The 9,740-nt window shown below is 40.5% G+C and overlaps 1 long non-coding RNA gene across 1 annotated transcript; it reads right to left on the bottom strand.

The window, feature by feature from the left end:
- Positions 1-904: 904 nt before the first annotated feature.
- Positions 905-9,386, bottom strand: LOC141575135 (uncharacterized). Its single transcript, XR_012502492.1, has 3 exons — positions 9,210-9,386; positions 6,504-6,728; positions 905-1,303 (listed from the first exon to the last, which is right to left on the bottom strand). It is a non-coding gene; the product is annotated as an uncharacterized LOC141575135 (long non-coding RNA).
- Between the last annotated feature and the right edge of the window lie 354 nt (positions 9,387-9,740).

The raw sequence follows: 9,740 nt of genomic DNA, 5'->3' as shown, positions 1-9,740 counted from the left end.
CACTGTGCTTGAGAAAGCCCATTCCCGATGGGGGCAAGAGTGGCTGGTGGGTTTGAGTGAACATATAAATGCCCATAGATATATGCCTGCATTCATTCAAGTGATACAAGCAACAGTAGCAGGCTATTTAACAAAATTTCAACTGTCAGTGGAAATTTACCATTCCTTTCTGCTTGTCCCCTGCACTCTGAGACAGGCTTAGGCTCTCTCACACCGGCAGCTCTGATGCAATAGTTGTGAAGTCGTTTTACTTTGCTGCAAGTGTCCTCGCTCCCCATGTGGCTGTGACTGTCGTCTCAACACAGTCAGATGTCTTCCTGGATCTCTCCCTGCGTTCCTTGCTCCTGCTCCTCAGATCCTAAGATAAAGGGCAAGTGAAGACACATGACCAGAAAAGGCACCGTGGACTTGAATGAAGTCCTCAGTGATCCCCTAGGTGAGTGCTGCCCACCCCTTACCTTCGATTCTCAAGGTCCTGCCCAGGGTGACATCCAGACAGGAGAGCGTCCTGGGCCAATTAAAAACTGTGTGACTTGGGCCCTGGGACAGGGCCAGGAGCTGGTTCCAGAGCCGTGCCCCCCCCACATCTGCTCCCCTCTCTCCCAAGGACCCACTGCCAAGCCCCCAGGTTCCCTGATATTCTGTCCTTCTCTTCTAATCTAATCCAAGCCCTTTTCCTCTTCCTTTATTCCCTAATTATCACCAGCTGAAGTGGTTTTTCAGTCACAGTATCTGAAAAAATTTCCGGCAGCTGAAAAAGAGTTCTCCAGAGGTCAATGCCCATATGCTGTTTCCTGAAGAAAGCCCCTGGTTAGGGGGACTCTCACCAACACTTACGGGGCATCAGACATGTTGCAGAGTTGACCACCCCCAACAAGAGTTTGCTGTGACCCCAATGCCCGCACAGCATCCCTGCTCTCATAAATGAATTTGGCCCACTTATCCGTTACTAAGAAGCAAAAGTAAAAAAATTGCTCATGTTTCTTACTAAAATTATTTATGAGGTGGAAAAAGAAATTGTAATAGAAAAGAATAAATTTGACTGCATGTTAGATCTGTTCCTTTGGCTTTAAACCTTTGCTGTTTTCTAGGCTCAGACTTGGTAGCTCTGTACCTTTTGTAAAAGAAAGTTGCCTTTAGCCTGAAATATCCAGGAGAGCCTATTCTCCGGGCTCTGATCTTTCACTATGTTAACTCTTCTGCACTTATGTAGAGATGGCAAGTTGCAAAATAGAGAATCAACTTTGTTTTTTTTTTTTTTGGAGGTTTTAGAGGGGCACCATGATTTGACCCACGTGGACAGCTGCAAGAACAAAGAATTCCAAGGAGAAACAATTCGTACCGCAAGAAGTTTGCAACAACCAACCAGACCCCCGCCCCTTTTTAGTATAAAAGTGGACTGATTTCTGACTTGGGGGAGACGGTTCTCCAGCATGTCATTCTGCCATCTTCTGGGTCTGCCAGCTTTTCAAATAAAGTCACTATTCCTTGCTCCAACACCTCAATCTCCCGATTTATTGGCCTGTCATGCAGCAAGCAGTACGAGTTTCGACTTGGTAACAAGATGACTGCATTGGAGGTAGTATGTCTCCACTCTTTCTTCGTTTCCAATATGTAACATGCACATCATTTATGATCTAGTGCAAATAATTCATCAAAGACAACCACAAAAAGAAACTACACTCACCTAGCTATCAACACTGAAGTCACAACCTATCAATTTTATATGCTGTTTAACAACACAACTAAAAAACCTAACATAGGGAATTGATTCCACAGAAATAAAATTATTTCTACTCCTTCAAAACCTTTTTTTCTTTTCTATTTTATTTTGTTTTGCATATTGAAAAGAAAATAAAAGACAAATCATTTTATTTCACGTATTTTGTTATAGCTACTTAATTTAAATACTACAAAGAGATTTAAATTGCAATAAATATTGTTCATATATTGTACAAAGATATATACACAATCAATGTGGATAAGGAAAGGAATGGACATTTACTAAAAATCCACTGCACATCCAGTCTTTTACAAGCATATCCTGGAATATAAGCTCTATGATCCAGGGGTCCCCCACCTGCATTCTCACTGCTGAGTCCCTTAGTAATCTTCTACCAAGGCACCAGCATAGAACCACGCGATCAGTATTTTCGGTATAAATGAGGGAATTAGCTCATTCAATTCTAAAACAAAAACCCTAAAGTAAATACTGAACTTATTTACAGATAAAGAAAATTGGACACAAACAAGTACAGTTTCTTCCCCAAGTTCACAAAGCTAATAACTGGTAAAGGCAAGATTTGAACTCATCTGTCTGATTCTAAAAACTAAGGTGGAAATCCCTTATGACTGGGGAGGGTCCAGCAGCACAGCCAATCACCCTATCTTTGTTCAGATCTAGCCTTAGACAGCCTGAGACAGCACCCCATTCCTATGGAACTTCAGGGCAAATGATAACAATAAGGATTTTATATCCAGTAGTTTCTTAGGTATCATTTATGTAAACTGTCAGCAGGACAGCAGAAAAACTCTGGGAAATATGAGTGGGTCCAGGGCTTTTTGCTGATTAGAAACTCAGTCTATCAGGACAGAGTGACCTTCCCATGAGAGGCCACACAGACCTAAACTAATGGGAGCTGAGCAATGAAAACTAGCAAGACCCTGGAACTCAAGCAAGAAGGATCCCTGCCATCTCCCGCCCTGTTGCCTCTTCATCCACGTGGACACAAAGACAGAAGACCTAGGTTCTTGTCCAAGTTACACTATCATGAATTCTCACCCATAAAAAGTTACGACTCTATGCTGTCCTAAGTCCTTTCCAACTCAAATATGTTGACACCAATATCTCAGCAGAATGTCTATGTCTCTACATCCTCTCTTCTATAAGGAGAATAGTTCTATGGCCACAAAGCAGAAATCCAATTAAAAACACCATGCACTAAGCAAGGTGAAAATCTGCGTAAGAGACTTTGCTCTCACGCTCAGTGAATGAAAACTCAGAAAAATTGGTCCTTCTCCCTCAGCAAGTGGGAGGTAGGCTGATTGTGTGTGTGGGTGGGTGTGCGTGTGTGTGTGTAAATCAAATACAATGATGTCTGGGATCTGTACAGATTTTTTTTAAGTTACTGTCATTTCATGAGGATGAGACACCCTTTAAATTAATTTGAATCTAGTGTTCTGAGAGAGTCTCAGGATCTTTTGGTGGAGGAGGGGAAAGGAAAGGAGGAAAGAAGTAAATGAAGCAAAGGAGTAAGAATACTGCAAGGGAAAGGCAAGACATTAATTTTGTTCCTACTTGCATCACACACAAATTACGGACTGGCTTTGCCCCAATGTCCTGTTGAGCACTGAGTTGCAGATGAAGAGGTGACAGCCCATTTCTCACTGAGCTTGTGACTGTACGTGGCATCTTATAGAAATAAATCATTTATCCTGATCAAACACTCTAGCAGCAGGCCGTAATTCTCCTATTTTGAGAGAAAGAAAATAGAAGTTCAAAGAGGGTAGATAACTTGACAAAAGTCAGAGGACCAGTAAACAAGAGAGGATGAATTCAAACTCAGATCTGAATGCAGAGTCTGATCTTCCCACTCCCAGGACTGGAAAATCCTTAACACACAGGCTCCCCAGCTCCCCTGCAGTGTTCCTGGCACCAAGCATTTCCCATGGCGATGGACTCCAGTTCTCACAGACACAGCGCTCTGTGCAGCCAATGACCTTGATCAGACCTTGATCATCTACCTGCCACGCCCACCAGGCTTCACCATACAGGCAGGAAAGCTGGCTTTCAAGTGCATACAAAGCCACCCCTGGTCTAACCTGGGCTCTTCTGGGGCTTCTCCAGCCTAAAGGCAGCCATGAAACTGCTCACAGTTTGTACATGAGCCACACTACCTCTCTCCATCTGTCTCCACACCTATACTTCTTAGCTATGACCATTTTGATAATATTGGAAACAAATTTTTAAAAACACAAAAGAAAGGATCCTGGAACAATTACTTAATACTTACAATTTTAAATGATTTGTTACAAAGTGAGTATTTACAAACCGAATCTGCCTTCCTAGGTGTCAGTTTAAACAGTTAAAAAATATAATAGCAAAAAATTCTCACTTACAAAATTAACAAAATCATCAACAATAATCTGGAATAAACTCAAAATTAATGCCCATGTTGTACATGGAGAAAACTACAGGACTGTACTGAGGGGTAAATAAGAGGTGTGAATGTAGAGACATCAACATATTGCATGGAGGAAAACAGTTTTGTAAATATGGAAGTTCTCCTAAAAATAATTCAAAACTTAATAAAAATCCCATGAATACTCTTATCTGATTTTTTTTAACTTGAACAAAGTATTTTAAAATTCTTCAGGAATAATAAAGTCATAATAATAGCCAAGAAATTTTGGGATGGAAGAAAAGAACAAAAAAAAATTGCACTGTCAGATAATAATTAATTTTTACAATATGTAAGATATAGCGCTGGAGTAAGGAAGTAAGATTGACAGAAATAAAGCATGAGCTCAAAAAGAGACTCTAGTGTACATAAGTATTTTGTACATGTGGGATTTCAAATCAAAGAGCAAAGTATGAATTCAATAATTGTCCTGGGACAATCAGAGAATCACCTGGAAAGAACAAATTCTATTCCTGTCATAATGACCAAAAAAAAAATTACAGATAGTGATATAAATATTAAAATACTAATAACAGCAAATACAACTCTTTGCTCACATTAATTCAACTTCTCCTCACTATAACAAGTACTATTATCATCTCCATCTTAGACATTAAATAAACCTACATAAGAGATTTATACCATTATAAGAAAGTATTTCTAAGGATAATACCAAAGATAAAACCCAAAAGGAAGACATTTACTACCTTAAGAATATTTTGAGCCACAACAAAAATAAACCTACTGAACAAAATGAAACGAAAGAAATGACAAGGAAAAACTCTGTGATAGATGTTGATGAAGACAAGGGATTAATGTTCATAACATACAAAGAGCTGTCACAAAGCAAAAAGAAGCTTCCTCACTTAAATTTGTGCAAAGGACAAAATGGATCATTCACTTTTCAAAAGTCAGATGGCTAATCAGTGAAAAATGCTCAATACTTCACTGGTCATCAAATGCAAACTAAAACAATGAAAAAGCACTTTTGCTCATCTTATTGGTAAATATTTTTAAAAGATATTGTAGCTAGTGTCCATCTGTGGGAGAAAAAACTGTGAGCGACCTTTTTGGAGGATGACATGTCAATGGATATGTAAACTCTGAAAAACGTGTGTACACACTGATTCAACCCCACTTCTAGGAATCGTTTTGTTTAGAAAAAAAATCAGTTCAAATAGATGTACTGTTTACACTGGTGGGAAGAAAAGCTGAAGTGAAATCATATCCAGCGATAGAGAATTGGTTACATAAGTAATTCTACATTTTTCATTCCACACTGGAGAAGGAATTTCTAGTCACTTGAAAGTAGCCTGTGATGAACGTAAATGTCACATCCAGGGACTAAATTTCCAGAAGACTTAACTAAAGGCATGCTCATACAACATCACAGGAATGTCTGTTAAAGAAAGATTCCAGTCAAACATCCTTTCTGACAGTGGAAAATGGAGAAAAGTTAAGTGTCCACCATCAAGACAATGATGCGGTAAATCACGGTGAGCTGTGGGCACTGAGGGGGCCGGCGTTTCCCCGTGGCCCAGGGCCTTGTCCACAGCACTCTCCCACCAAACGTGTCCTTGCACAAAAGACCACACCTGCACATCAGGAGACCCCTCCACTCTATCTGAAAGGACCGGGTGAGTCTGGAGTGGGAGGATGTCTATGATATACCCCTGAGTGAATAAAGCGAGCTGCAGAAAACATATAGTATGGCCTTATTTTTCAAAAAACAATATATACACACATATACATAGATTTCTCATATGTATATATGTATGTATGTATGGGTATATATATATGTCATAGGCATAAAGGTCATGAAATATATACACCACATTGGCAACAGCTTTTACACTCAGGAAATAAGGGGAAGGGAGGTAGGGGCCTTTCGGTACCACCACAGCTCTCTTTTCAGTATTTCAGTTAAGTACACTTGGAATTTAAAAGTTTATTTAAGCCCGAAGTAAAATGGACGATGCCTCCACAAGACAGAATGCTATACTGGTCATTAAAAATCATGCCAGGGGAGATAGAATATTGTAGAAAAACATGTAATAAGCCAAATGGAAAATGGAGGTCTCCACACAGTAAACAGGCACAGAGTGCTCACTGGTTTTTATGACAGAGCTGATAAACACTCATGAAAAGAACAGAAAGTAGATGTTAAAGTGTTAATTATTATTTATGAGTAGTGGGACCTGGATAGCCTTTTTTGTCCCTTTTTTCAGACTTATTATATTAAATATACATTATTTTTCATCTGAAAAAAGCATTTTTAGATGTGTAGTACCACACATTGGAGAATAATACACGAGTACTTACAGAAACAAATAACTAGGAGACACCGCAGCAGCGCCACACAATGTAGAACGGGCGATCCTGATTAACACCGCTCAGTTACATAAGGACCCACAAAGTGAGAGCACCTGCTGGCACAGGGCGTGGCCCCCTTCTATTTGTCACTTGTGTCTTCAGGGCTGAGGCAGTTCTGAGCATGGCCAGTGTCAGTGTTGGTGTCTAGATGGATGCCACTGGATGTGAGAGCACCTGCAAGCCGAGAGGAATAACAGAAATCATCCTCTGCCTTTTGTGTCTTGTTTCTTTGTTACTTTAAAAGAGAGGCATAAATAAGATAAACTGTGTATCTTCCCTACTGAAATTTCAGTAATGAAACCGTTTTCAAAGTGTTCACAACTTATATTCTGCCTATAACCGTCTTTTCATCAAAGCTTCATATTTATTAAATGTTAATTAACTCAGTTAATTAACTCCCTGTTGAAACCTTCTACTATAGAACATGAAATGCACTATGTGAAAGGAACACGCCTGCAGTGACTAGCTTGGCTGTCTTGACGGCAGTGCAGTCAGCCCCAAACATCCCGTGGCTCTGAGCTCCTGATGCTGCTAAGAGAGCACGCTGCCGCCTCAGATGGAGAGAAAGTGTGAAAGCATTTCCTGAAATCTACAGCACTGACAAAACATAACTGACAAATCCCAGGCTCCTTTGAAGCTGTCATTTTCGGTGTCTGGCCAACCCCCGTCAATGAGCAGAACCACCCCATTCCCGAGCAATGGCACTTACTTGGTAAGGAGTTCTGGAGAAATTTCCAGGTATAGAATGTAACCAACTATACATAGAACTCTGACAAAAGAAAGAATGCAATACCCTGATTTTGGAAGACACTCAAAATATTCTCTTAAGCCTTAGTAGCAGGAAAGGCTGGGCTTCTCCTAAGCCACTTATTTATTTCACAGCCAGTGAGCATCTCCCACAAACCCTGTTTCCCTGTGTCTGCTGGGAGCATCAGGTACACTCTTGCTGTCGATCTTATAAGTCACAGGGCAGAGGCGTGTGTCTCACGGCTGCAACCCTCACACAGGCTCGCCTCCTAGCCTCACAGTTTGAACTTGGCCCCATTTTCTAACCTGTTTATTTGGTATCTGTTCTTCTGTAAGCTGCCTGAAATGCTTTTTGGAACAACTCAGAAGAATGAGTGGGTAGATAAATGGACAGATGGACAGATGAAAGATGGGCAGACCGAAAGAGAGACTCCAAGAAAAGGGGAACAAATAAAATTTCCTGTGCAAAACCCTCTTCTAGTCAGGGAAGAAAACCACCACGGAGAAGAGTGACAAGGCAGGTAACTTAGGACTGTTTCCTGGATTCCGTGAAAAGTCACACCAACAGATGAGAGGGTAGAACTATAAATAATAAAAGAAAAAAGCACACATGCTTGAAAAATATATCTACAATATGTACTTTCTAAAGAATAGATTCAAATCAGCAGGGCCCAATACCACAGTCATTGGGTATTTACAGAAATGGGAATCCCATCTCCAAACCACAAGGCATCCCTTTGGAGCACTGAGAGTCTACACAGGGCGGTCATAAAGCCATCATCGCAAAATCTATGCTATCCTGCACTTACAAGGAACGAGCAGTTGTGCATGCGTGACAGCTACACCCCACAGCACCTCTATGGGGGAGGGAACCCTAGCGAGCCCCATCTCTGCAGGACAGAAAACCAGTCCTGGAGAGCCTAAGCCGACCTACCAGTTCTCCATCTCACAGGACTGGTCACTCCAGAGCAGGACTCGAACTCGGACACACGTCTGTAAGCACGATATTATCATGCTTTGTGTGATTTTTGTGTGTATAATACATTTGTTTCTGGCATGAAAGGATATTTAATAAATGATTGATTGTCTTGTCTATCTCATTAGCTCACAATCAATCTTTATACTGTTGAATTGTACTCTTTTCCTCTGGAGAACGGAACGGAAAGAGCGGGGGTCAGAATGAGGTGGAGCTCCATTCTTTATCTGGTATCTCATCTCATCCAAGTCCCCAACCAGCGAGAAGGAGCCAATGTTCTCTTCATCTTTTAAAGAGAGGGCTCCACTGATGATGACTTACTCAACCCAAAAACCAAGGTTGGGGGAAGGGCACATGTAGCAACCAGAGCAGTATCAGATGTAGGAAAGTGAAAAGAGCTCACGGGAGGGCTCAGGGGGTCAGCCTGATTTAATTTCAATCGATAAAAAATACCACACTGTAAAAATACTAGCATGCAATGGATTTGCTCTTTCTTGATATCTAGCAAGTTTCCACAGCCCACATGTAACATTATTGTGAACCAGTGAAAGGAAGAGTCTACATACAGGGAAAATCAATGCCACAGGCAGGCTGAAACCCAGGCTGGAGTTTAGGAAGAGAAAGGGCATAGTTAAGAATTGGGGAAAGGCTGGAGGAAAAAATCATCACAAGGACACTCAAGCATCATCCTACAATCATATAATCATTCATTCAAGAGAGAGTTACTGAGGTCCTATTTTGTGCAAGATTGTACACAAGGCAAAGCAAGAGCGCAGCGACCATGTTGGCAGCAAGGGGCGGGGCTAAAATACACTTCTGATCCCGGTACCTTGCACATTTGTCCTCAGTATAAAGGCAAAGAAAAAAAGTAAAATAATATTCTGTAAACTCAAAGCATTGCTAAAAAAAAAAATTAAAGAAGACCTAAATACCTGGACAGACACGCCACGTACATTCCTGGATCAGAAGACAGTGCTCTTGGAATGGTAGTGCTCCCCAGAGTGATCCGTATATTCTACGTGGTCTCGATCACAATCCCAGCGGGCTCCTCTGCAAATACTGATTAGCTGCTGTCATAATTCATATGGGAATTCGAGGGTCTCAGTAACCAAAACGATCTTGAAAAAGAAGAACAACATGAGACGACTTGTAATTCTCAATTTGAAACTTTACAACTGTATCTCTAGGTGAGATTAGAGGCCATTTTTAAGTTATTACTGTGTTTATCATTATTTTCTAAATTCTCTAGAATGAATATAATTGTTATAATAAGGAAAATAAAAAGTAAGGTATCTTTTAAAACATGCACACTGATTCATTCATTGGGAAAAAATATTTTAACTATAAAGAGGTAAACAAATATCTAGTGAAAAAGGACTACTTAAAAACAAGAGTGCATTTACATTTTTCATAAATTGAAAACTGAAAAGCACAAACACATCAAGTTTCTAGGGAGACAAATA

This window comes from Camelus bactrianus, chromosome 26 (assembly GCF_048773025.1).
Source record: "Camelus bactrianus isolate YW-2024 breed Bactrian camel chromosome 26, ASM4877302v1, whole genome shotgun sequence".
NCBI classification, from domain to species: domain Eukaryota; kingdom Metazoa; phylum Chordata; class Mammalia; order Artiodactyla; family Camelidae; genus Camelus; species Camelus bactrianus.
This window is presented reverse-complemented; position numbering and strand designations above follow the sequence as displayed.